Here is a 12841-nt window from a genome sequence, read left to right on the forward strand (position 1 = left end):
ATGTCGATTTCTGGATTTAATGTATTTTTTTGTCTTTATTCTTGTTGTTGTTCATACATATTGATCATCCTTTTCTTTTTCCAGATCAAAAGAAATTCGATTTAAATACATCATTGCTATATCTATCTGTATAATTTTGGTTTGAGATAAAGATATGAAAAGGATTTCATCTAGTTAGTCGTATATATGCATAGATCGATTTTAGGTTTAGGGTTCGCATCAGAAATCGATTCGAAAGGTGTTTGTTAAGAAGGAAATATGAAGATACATGTGTGAATTCATTGAAGAAGAAGATGGAGGATGAATGAAGAACTAAGAAGGATGTCCCCTTTCACTTTGCGTTTCCGAGAGAGAGAGAGAGAGAGAGAGAGAGAGAGAGAGAGAGAGAGAGAGAGAGAGAGAGAGTGTGTGTGTTGGGGATAATTAATTTCTTTTCTTTTTATTTGTAAATTAAAATAGTATTTGAAAAATTAAAAAATATATATATAAAAAAGAAATTAAAAGGGTATAACCATCATTTCAAGTTTTTTTGGACCAAAAACTCAGAAAAACCTTGATTTTGGATCTTCCATGCAAGTCGAAAACTTTTTGGATCCTATCTAAAGTTTTTTGTAAATCACAATGACTAAATTTGCAGTTTTGTCTTATAAAAATAAAAATACAAACTATAAATTATTCATTAATCCTGTATTTTGGCATCTTGTACTTGTCTAATTTAAAGCAGAAAGAGATAGATGGTCATAAAGGTGAAGTCCTCATATTAAATTATGGTAATATATTTCTATATATATTTTTTCGTAAGTTGCTCTTATAAAATTAAAGAATTCTTATTGAAATTGTTATATTAATGCAAATTGTGCAATAATCACGCTATAAAAACTTTCCAAACTTTCCTAAATTTTGAAATTAAACAAGTTAAATTACAATATAATATCGAAAAGTCTTAAAAATAAAAAACAAACTTCTCCTCAAAGTTGGTCTCATATGTAGTTTTCATTCTAGAAACATGAAACAGTTGTGTTCATATCTTATGGATCATACTTTTGAGATTTTTTGTAATTTTCAATTTCTATTAAAATCAATTCTAAATTGAATTACTTATTTGCTTATAACCATTTTTAGACCAGGATGATTTATTTGATTTGTAACTACTAAGTAAATTCTGAAAAGTTAATTAATAGCTCAATATTTTTGTTAAATTATGTATATGATGTATCCTTATAAGTTTTATAATAGTATAAAGGCAAAAAAAATATTAGAATTGAACGATTAGAATTTTTTGAAATTTAATTTGAAATATATAACACATGAAAATGCCTGAGTCCCTTAAATCATTTTTTCATTCAACTTGTAACATCTCGAAAAAAATATTTTATAAAACAATTAATATAGAAAAATATAACCTATAATATTTTAAACCATTAATAAAACAATTTTTTTAAAAATAATATATTTAAAATCATAACTTTTAAACTATAAACCAAAATCTATGAATGTCATAATAATAATATAAACCAAAATCTATGAAAATGTGAAATACTTAGGAGCTGTTTTTTTTTTTTTTTTTTTTTGGTGTAGATTTATGAAACCACTTTTGTCTGTGCCGCGCAGATAACACGTAGACATATGTCTCGCAGAGTGTTTGTTTTTTGAAAGTGCGCAGATCAAAAAACATATGTGCGTGGTCTTCCTAGCGCAAACATGTGCCACTGTCTTCAAAAGTCTCCACGCCTCATTTTAACCTAAAAAAAAAAGCCACCTATCTTTTTTTCCTTTCTTTGCCATCTTTTTTTTTTTTTGCTGAAAATGCATTTTTTTTATGTTTATGACATGAAATTAAGTTTGAAAAATCAAGTTATTTCAATACTGCAGACGTTGAAAAAACAAATAGACTTCTTATTTCAGACTGCAAACATTTGGTCCATCTCTTCTGCTGCATAGGCTTGCAGATATGGTCCGCAGGCCACATACATTTTGGCTTCTGAAAAACAAATAGCACTTTAATGTTATTACATACAGAATGTGAAATTATCAAAAAAGTCCCAATATTTTTAGGAAAGTTACACTTTAATCCTAAGATTTTTTTTAACATAAAAGTCCCGATTATTTCGTTTTGGCTCAAGTTTACAAAAAAAAAAAAAAAAAAAAAAAATCTTTTAACAGGAAATGACATATTATTGTGTTTTTACAAATAATCAAAAAAAAAATCTTTGGACTAAAGTATAACTTTCCAGAAAATATTAGGATTTTTTGACAATTTCCCCATACAGAATAATCACATATAAACACATTGGAGGCATACCCCATGTTACATATTTGAAGGCATATCACATATTCTTTTAAAAATAATATATTTGAGTGTTGTTTAAAATACTTATATTACATTTTGTTTTTTTTAATGTCGTTACAATAGATTTTTTTGGAGAGTGATTTAGGTGTTGTTTGTTTTTTCTAAAAAAAATCAAATCTGTCCACTTATTGTTGCGTCGTGCAGCACACACGCATCACTTGGCCATTCGTAGTTGTTTGTTTTTCAGAAGACTTCTAACTTAAAAATAGTTGCGTGTGTGTTGCGTAGTGTAGCAATAGACCATCTGCTCCAAACATCTTCACACCTTACTTTAACTTATTACAGCAGTCTGCATACATTAAAAAAACAAACAAACTTTTTATTACATGTTGCAGCCGCTTGGTCCACTTCTTCTGCTACAAAGGGTTGCAGAGGTGGTCCGCAAACTTCAAGCATTTTCGCTTCGAAAAAACAAACAACACATTACCCTCTTTAAACCTATTCTCGTTATTACTTATTATTATCAAATACCTTCCTAAATTTCCATGGATATAAAATACACGTTCTTATGATTTTTTTAACATTATTCCATGATTTTTACAAGTTTACAATAAAAATTGGTCAACAATCTAGACCAATATTAAAGATGGTCACCAACACTCAAGAAGAAGTTGGTATCATTCCTTGGAATATATATATATATATATATATATATATATATATATATATATATATATATATATATATATATATATATATATATATATATATATATATATATATATATATATATGTGTGTGTTAAACTAGACTTCTTCATCTAAACTCAGTTCAAGACCTGATGCCAGTTGGATTTTTTTCTATAATAATTTATACATTTTACAAGATGGTTATTGCAAACAACCATCTTCCCAAACCAATTTGTAAAGAATGTCAATTCCATCCAACTTGGGAAAGAGATCAAGCTGAGGCCTTTTTAATTTAAGGGTACAAACTTGACATTATAGCAAACTCCAGACCCATACCTCATGCAATTTTGAGTTCCATAGTTTAGTATGATTTTTACTAAACAACTAATGTGATTAATGGGTTTTCTGGACGTGAGTGTATTGGATGCAAAAACTACACATGTTTTTTCAAAACTAGATCAACACCCTTGATAGATGAAACTAGACATCCATAACTGTTTAGGACATCGGTTTCATACAATTTGGTCATTCTAATGATTTTATATGATTTTTCAAAGATAAGAGACAAATTCATGAAATCATAATACCACCAAGTTTAAGTCTCCTGTTTGTCCCATTTAATAAAGCACTTAACTATTAAACTCATAATAACTGGTTTCATAAATATATAGGTTCTAAACATCCATATTGAGTGATGTAATAATAGCATCTTAATGGATTAAGAGTTTGACCTAAAATCAACATAACAACACACTTTTTATAAAAATCATAAGTAGAAGGAAGCTTAGTGTCTATCTTTCAATCTAAACTCATTAAGCATTTAATCCACTATTATAAAAGTTGAATTAGAATCACAAATCAACCACCATGAAGTGGTGGTGACATGGTCGTGTTAATGGTGGTCTTATGTTGGTTAAACCCTACTTACGCCATAACATGTTTCTAGGAAGGAAAGCATAAGAATGCTTGACTACCGACCAAAATCCATTGAACTAGGAGCTCACAACCACACCACCACTAACGAAGGTGATGGCTTGTGGTGGTTGTTTTAAGAGAAAAAAAAAAGAAAGAAATTTCTAGTTGGAGAATGTCTTACCCATACAAAGAGTGCCTAGCTACAACACCTCATTCCTCCCCCTTCCTTATCCAGCCAAACTCCAGAAAAAGATTCCAGCCAATCACCTCTGCCAGCCCCCTTCCTTTCTATCCTAACGACAATCCCCTTCTTTTCTTGGAGTTTCTACTTTCTCGCTTACTCTCCCTCTCGATCTCTACCTTACTTTATTCATCTTGTTTATACCATAAAACAAAAGGACTAGGGTTTAGGATGCACCAATGATATAAAGAAAAAGAAGACGCATGTGGCTGATAATCCCCCTCAAAAGGAGAATCCCATGCTCTATTTCCAGAATTTACACAAATAGTTACTCTAGTTTTCCATAAATAATTATTTGGCCCTTATGTCGAAAATATTGACATATGGAGTTTCTACAACATCTTTAAATAGTCCCTCATAAACTTTTTGTTTTATTTTAAGGTTATTCTCGTACATTTAATTATTCATTTTTATTGGTAATTATATAATTATTCTTATATTATATTCATCTTTTAAATAATTAAACGAAAAACAAAGTGTTACAACTCAACTTTTATTGAATATGACACTTATCCAAATGGAAAACTTACTACAACCACACTCACACTCTTAATATCTAATCTAGACTCATAATGCAATAAGAACTCTGAACAAATTGACACATAAGCTAAAGAGGAAAACCCTAACATGATTAAACCCTCGAATAAGACAAGAGAGACTCAGACTTCTCTCTAACGTGTTGTGACATCCTTAATTTCATGGCCAAAAAAGATCAATTTGTTTATGATTATTGAAAAATAGGAGTATCCTTTTTGAAGAATAATATTGTGGAATTTGTTTCCAGAAAACATGATAATGATGTTATCTGTGACAACCTGAATTTTTTTTGCTTTGACAGCTCAGTCAGTTAACTCAACTCAGTGACAGACTCACTCCTGCTATCATTTAGTACAATTTAGAGCATGTTTCAGTGTTCTGAGACTAGTACACTTAAGGAATAAGTGTTGGGATTTATCTGCTAAAGCCAAATTATAGGATGCAAGCCCTAAACTCCAACATGTGGAGTTTACGGTCGTAAACTCAACCCAGGCTGAAAACTCAACCTTATATATATATATATATATATATATATATATATATATATATATATATATATATATATATATATATATATATATATATATATATATAAGTCTTGGCCATTTCTTCCAATCTTTCTTTGCTTGGCCGATTTTCCTCCATTCTCTCTCAAGTATCATCCAACATTTCATCTTAGATCTTCAAAAGTGTAACTGTTATTCCTTTGTATTGTTGTTACACTTCAGCTCCTAGTTACACTCCTTGATTTCATCCATGAAAATCATGTTTTCTTAGATCTTCAAGTTTCACCAAGAACACACATTAGTGTTCATGGCCAAAATCAACCATTTCAAGCTTCAATATCGTAAGTATCCTTTCATTATACTTCATATCTGCTAGGAAGCCTTGAAATACATCATCTAAACATGCTTTCCTCATGAAGATCATGAGTTTACAGCCCAAGATCTCCCTTGGCCGTAAACTCCATTTTAATGCATGTTTGGACCTTAAACCCTTCCTAGTGTCCAAGCCCTTGACCTAGAACACTTCCTTGATGCAAAAAGGACTTTAAACCACTCTTTTTGCAAGATTCCCATGGTTTTACGGCCGTAAACTCCTAGTTTGGCCGTAAACTCATCAAGAGCCTTCCTTATGATGGTCTTTATAATCCTTGTGTAGAGCAATGCTCCCTCATGTTTCCCTAGCCTTCAAACACCCTCTTATGCATGTTTGACCTTGAGTTTACGGCTGTAAACTCCCTTGGCCGTAAACTCATGTTAGTGCCATTCCATACTCCTTAGTCCAATCACATGTGATTCAACACTTCATTCCAAGTGTTTCCTAGTCCCATGAAATGTTTCCTTGCCTTTGGTTACCTCTAAACCCTATATTTATGTCAATATATGTCATTTAGGACTTGTTAAGTCTTGGGACTTCATTCGTGGATCTTCTCATCCTTACGCGTGTATTCGTTTGACTCACCCGCATCAGGTGAGTTCATACCCCATAATGAATCATTTAACTGTTTTAAATGCTTTTAGGGGGGGGGGGGTACAAGTTGAACACAATTGATAATTGTGTAATTGTTTGTCAAAACATCTTTCAAAGGTTGCTTATGTCTTTAATAAGTGATCAAAACATTTCAAAAACTCTTTTAAAGTTATGTTACTTTTTAGTTTAACAAAACTACATTTTTAAAGTACGAGCATAACTTAGTAGTAAAATGAGTATTTTCAATAATAGTTCAAGTAAAACATTAGTAAACTATAATAGGTATAGTTGGAGGTTCAGTTCATACTAGATACAATACACGATAACATAAGAGAACACACAATAAAGAGTAAAATGGAGGAAGATACAATACACGATAACAGAAAGAGCATACCAAGATACTATAGTAGAATAAACATAATAAGGTGCTATAGCATGGGACAACTACATGATCTAATTATACCAATGAATCGCTAACGCATTGTGCTAAACAAATGGTGATAGTTATATTGGGTATACATGATCACATAATTTTAGTGTGAAGTTACACGGCCTAGCAACTCGTTTGCTGAAGTCGCGTTTGGTTCCCAGGATCTTTTGACAGGGAGAGCATATAGTATGGGAACTAGCCTTCACATTATGACCTTAATAAAACAATTATGTTTTAAGGTAATTAGTACGATCAAGTTGTCAATTTATAAGGCAACTGAGTACTTATATTTTCCCATTACTTTCATAAAGTGACAGTTCCACTTGAAAGTCAATGCAAACTATTTTCGAGTCAAGATAGTTATAAACTAGGGAAAAACTTACGTCTTTTCAAAACTACAAACAACACAGTTAGGTCTAGTACATTTAGTAGAAAGGGATCATATTGCTAACCTTATGATTCCTTAATGTATACATCAAAGGATATATATATATATATATATATATATATATATCAGTAGGATCCGACAAGTAATAGGATATATATATATATATATATATATATATATATATATATATATATATCAGTATGTATATATATATATATATATATGTATATCAGTAGGATCCGACAAGTAATAGGATGTGTGCTCTCTGCTTCACTTCCTGTTCCTTGTTTGGTTGTGGGCTTGGAACGGATTCATCCAGTCTATTATCTATTTGATTATATATATATATATATATATATATATATATATATATATATATATATATATATATGTTCAATATACATTAAGTCATCATAAGGATACCAGGTATGGGTCAGGTCATAGGACACAAAGTCAATACACAATTTTCTAGTACTTTTCCAAACAAAACTTTTGGTATAAAAATCTAGAAACTTTACCAGTAAAGGGGTTAATCAATTTTATTAAACCAGTATAAACTTAAAAGACCTTATGTGATTAACTCTATAATACCTTAGTTTATACATCACAGTTATATATCATTAATACCCAATAAGTAGTTGGATGTGTGATTTCCTGTAACGCCCGGGTTTCAGGGCTAAGCATTTTTGTCAATATAGTAGTCTAGGTCAACTCTTGTAACTCTTTTTGAAGTAATAAAGATGAAATATTGAGTATAATGTGAATTATGTGTGTTTATGTGTTTATTATTTAATTATAAATGTATAATTAATAAAGAATAAAAATGAGCGTCAAAATTAAAGTGTGAGATAATCTTGATATCTCTACATAAATTTGTAGAATATTTCTCAAGGTTTCCGTACATATAAAGAATGCCGAAATCCGAGCTATAACGAATAAGTTATGGCCCGTCGAAGTTTTACGGCAAAACCGGCACGACACCGGGAGACGTAAATAGTGAATTTATGATAAAAGACATTTTAGCCTTACCAATATAAACAAAAGTCATAGAATATGTTAAACTAAGAACATCGATAAAAAGAACGCCCAAATCTGACTTCGTATGAAGAAGTTATGATTTTTCTAAGATTCGGCTTAGCAGTGCACGACCCGAAACTCGAATTTTAGTTCAAGCGGTTTTTGGCTTACGCGACCTAAATGAGAGTTGAATATCTCATTAATAGGAACTCAACAGTAAAAAGACAGACGAAAACGGAGTCCGTATGAAGGAGTTATGAATTCTTCGCGATCATTTAACAGTCTAAACGCCTCCTACTGTTAAATTTGAGATCGGTCGAGAATTACCTGACGGAGTCTAAACGAAAGTTGTAGATCTTGATTTTACCTATGGGTGGATATAAAAAACGTCGAAAAAGGAGCTCGTATGCGAAAGTTATGATTTTTCTAAGTTTGAAGGCTGATACGCGATAGGGGGTGGCGTGGCACCACCAGAATTTGACACGTGGCACCACCAGAAGGCCACCACATGGACCAACTCGGCGAGTAGGTCCCCCCTACTCGGCGAGTCCATCAGATTTCTCCCCTATAAATAGAGGTGACGGGTTCCCTCATTTCCTCACCCCTCAACCCTCTTCTTTCTCTCTCTAAACTCTCTCTCTAAGGCCCCTAACCCCCCCTAAAAGCCTAGGTAAACCCCCTAGCACCCGAAGGAAGCCCCGAGGCTCCCGGAGTCCTGAGAAAAAGGGTCTTTCGGCTCGGGAACGCTGCTCCAACGAAGCCCGGTTTTCAAGAAAACCCGCTGTAAGTGAGCTACGCCTAACCTATCTTTAGTTTAGCTTATGTTTTAATATAGGAATGTTATTAGGTCCTTAAAATAATTATTTGGGCTATTATTATGAGTTATATTGAGTGTTATTAACGCTTATATAATAATAATAATAGCCAGACAATTAATTTGCTGCGGTTATCATTAGACTAAACCCTAGTGGCATCGATACTAGGTTTTATCGAAGGAAAATCGTTGTGAGAGTATCGAAGCGTTGTCCGAGTGCTGAGTCACCACCTTTCAGGTGAGTGGATAGTTACTTTCAGCTTACACATAGATATGAAGTATTTTATATAAATTACGTGCTATGTGTACATAATATCTGAATACTTTCTATCTATGTTGGATGAACGTTTTATACATGTTTTCAAAGATTTAAACTGTATATGTATTTTATATCTACAAAATGTGTTGGGAAAAACATGGGTAGATGTAATAGTTGCTGTGTGACAAAATAAAATAATGAGAGGCCTCGTTATAGATGTTATTGATGATCCAGTCATCTAGCGGAGTATAGATGACGACCACAGACTATTCTAGACAGTCCAGTGGAACACTAGCAGGCTCGCAACCTGTAGGTGTTTATTTGAACTGTGTGTTTATTTGAACTGTGTGCTCACCAGATGTACTCCATTCCCCACATGGTTGCCTTTAGGACATCTATTACTGAGGAATCCCCTTAGCAGTAGTGTCCGTCCCGATGATGATCCTTAGGCTAGGTCCCTTATGATAGGTGTTTAGGGACGTAAAGTGAGGATAATGGGAACGGGTAATCGGGTTATTGTTGATTGATGAAATTAATAAACTTATTTATTGTGGGTTGAAAACCCTATGTGCTCACCAGGCTCCCAAGCCTGAACCACTCAGTTTTATGTATTACAGGTAGTGGCGCTTGAGCATAGATATGATGTTTGGACGAGGGATTACGGATATAGGCCTGTAGATATGAAATAATGTAGTAAGGCTTGTATTGTATTGTTTATGCTTTTGATCTGTACGAACATGACATCCCGAGTCTTTTAATGAAATACATTTCTATGGAAATGCTTTTGATAAATCTTTATCATATTTTGTTTTAGGACAAATTCCGCAACACTTTTATTTTAAAATGTTACTCTGATTTTTAAACAAATCATAAACAAACCGGTCTTTTCTGGCCGTGATTTTGGGGATGTCACATTTCCGCCTTACTTTCTGTTCCTTGTTTGGTTGTGGACTTAGGGTAGATTCACCCAATTAACTATATATTCGATGTTAGATCATATATATAGCCAATATAAACTATGTAATTATAGAAGTAATTACTGTGGTCACCATTTTATTATAATAAATAAGGGTTTTCTTAAAGAATCTTTCCAATAAATATAAAGGAACTATTACAATTAACTCCACAAGTAACAAGTGAATACACCAGGGTTATATACCACGATGATCAAACAAACAATGGGATGTGTGCTATCTGCTTTAGGGCAGATGCGCATAATCGATTGTTTGTTTATTCTGAGTCTTTTATAACTTGTACCCATTTAGTACTCATAGAAAGGACTGTAGAGCCATTTTTACTTATCTTTTATTAAAGTAGGAAATATAGGATTTTCTGGAGGAACAGGCGAACTTTTCTAAACATAACTTACAACTTACTACATCTTTCAACTACATTATACAACAACTTTCTACAACTTACTTACATCACTAAAATCTAATGAACTCACTAGCTTAATTGCTGATAAACTCTTTCAAATAACTTGTATTCTCAGGGAACTAGTAGACAGGTACTCGCGCTGGGAATTCAGAAGATGGAGCAATATAGCTCCAAGTCTTGTTTTGTTATTTGCTTATGTATTCTATGTTTTGTGAACACACACATTGTAAACACTTTCTTTCTAATGAAATGGTTGTTCATTACTTTGCTTACTATGATGCATGTCTTGTGATACTAAACATGATGTCCTCCACCCCCGAACTTTTCCGCCGTTCCGGTTTTGGGGTGTGACATTATCAAAGCATTTCAGAAGAAATGTATTTTATTTATATTAAAACCTTGGGATGTCATCGTCAATATAGAAACATAAGCATAACGAAATATTACAAGCCTTACAGTAATTAAACTAGTCACTTACTACTCATTGAATCTCTCAGTAGAATGTCTCTCTCGTATAGCCTGTGATACAATAAATTAAGTGGGTCAGATTGGGAAACTTGGTGAGTACATAGGATTTTAAACCCACAATGCGATCATCTGCCATCACAACCTCAAGAGGGGAATCCCAAGTCCTTGGCTCATCCTGAAACTTCTTGCTAAGTGCAAGAGATATGAATGATCGGATAGCCCACAAATCAAACAAAACGTGGGAAGACATACCATTGACCAAAAAGGTCCCTATATATAAGCACAATGTACACATAAGCAATGCAAATAAATAAATATCGAGCAGGTAGATAAGTATGTACCAGCCACAATGTTCGGCGCTGCCCGAGCCTCCTCAGTGGTCAACTGAAATGTGTGGATCTCACCACTGGAGCATCCGCCTTAGCAGGGCGACCATCCGTGATCCTCAATGTAGCAGGCGCCGACACCGCCACTACTCCTCCCCCTCCGTGCAGCTTTGGACAATCGGCCCGCTTGTGGCCGGTTTGGTTGCAATGGAAACAAATCAAGCCCTTCTTGGGGTAGTCCTTGCTCATGTGGTCCGATGGACCACAAGTATAACACACTGTGTCCGACCCTCAACATGCTCCACCATGTGATCTCCCACACTTGGCAAACCGGCCCCGGCCCTTTTGGCCACCACTAGATGAGTCCGAGGTCTTAAGCTTTTTAGCCTGACGTACTACCGTCTGCGCCTGCTCAAGCTTCCGCTAGGCGCCGAAGTCCAACTCCATCTCCCACTCCCGAGCCTTCTCTACCATTTTATTCAGGGATTTACACCTTGTAAATCTCACAAAATCCCGGATATCATCCCTCAACATGGAATGATACCTCATCCGCCTGATATCCTCGTTTGTAGCATATTGCGGATCAACAGTGCCCGTTGCCAAAACTTGGCGGGGATCTCCGCCACAGTCTCGGTGGTTTGCTGAAGGTCATGAAACTCCCTCACAATTCATTGCACCTCAATCGATGGTGCAAAATCCAAATCAAACTGCCTAACAGAATTGGCCTATGTCATCTCAGTCACACCGGTTGCTCCTACCTGGCTAGTCACCTCTCCCCACCAATCTCGGGCTCTGTCTCTCAGCATACATGACCCACCTTTTCCGTATCCGGGCAAGAACTTGTGCGCTTGGCATTCTCTATATCCACCACCCAGCATTGGCTAACAATAGGGTCCTTAACCCCAAAGAACTCCGGCGCCCCACACGCCTTGAACTCCTAGAATGAGGGAATTCGGGCCCCGACCTGGACTGTAACAATCTCGGCTCTAAATGCCCTGGTCCTCTCCTCTATAATCTTCATTATACCCTCCTTGACCGTCCCAAAGATAACTGGGGTGGCATCAAGGATGCCCCTAGTAACCTCAACTGCGATAAGCTCATGCAGCCTCTCGTCAATGGGCTCAGTAGTGTCGCCCGACCTAACTCCAGACCCTGATCCCGATCTTGACCCCCTTGCTCCGAACCGTGTCACCACCATATTGTACTGCAATACCACAAAATATAATGATCAGGATGTCAATAGAGACGATCCTCCCGCACCGATTCTCCTTAAAGCTTCCAGGTCTAACATTAGTTCAGGTACAGGTCCATTGCTTTCAGTAGTTTGGGCCCAATACTACCTTCCACACCTACTTGTACCTTCCCCAAGGCTTTACCTGATAACTCCAATTCTTCCCAAAATAATTTATATCCCACAGACTACCGCATATCTCAAATCCTAGGTGACCCTAAGATTTGCTCTAACCTCACCAATCATACCAATCATAAATCGGTTGCCTTTATGCATGCAAATTATACACAAAAGAGGATCAAATAGACTTTCGAATAAGAGATTCTACCCTAGGACCTCAACCAAACAAGGAACAGGAAATAAGGCTAAATCAATCATTCTAAGGCT

General features: G+C 34.8%; 1 long non-coding RNA gene across 1 annotated transcript; it reads right to left on the reverse strand.

Annotated features, from left to right (window-relative positions):
* Positions 1 to 2334: 2334 nt before the first annotated feature.
* On the reverse strand, positions 2335 to 4360 carry LOC144998620 (uncharacterized). Its single transcript, XR_013660381.1, has 2 exons — positions 4075 to 4360; positions 2335 to 2639 (listed from the first exon to the last, which is right to left on the reverse strand). It is a non-coding gene; the product is annotated as an uncharacterized LOC144998620 (long non-coding RNA).
* Positions 4361 to 12841: the final 8481 nt, after the last annotated feature.

Source organism: Lactuca saligna, chromosome 5 (assembly GCF_052625555.1).
Source record: "Lactuca saligna cultivar CGN05327 chromosome 5, ASM5262555v1, whole genome shotgun sequence".
Taxonomy (NCBI): domain Eukaryota; kingdom Viridiplantae; phylum Streptophyta; class Magnoliopsida; order Asterales; family Asteraceae; genus Lactuca; species Lactuca saligna.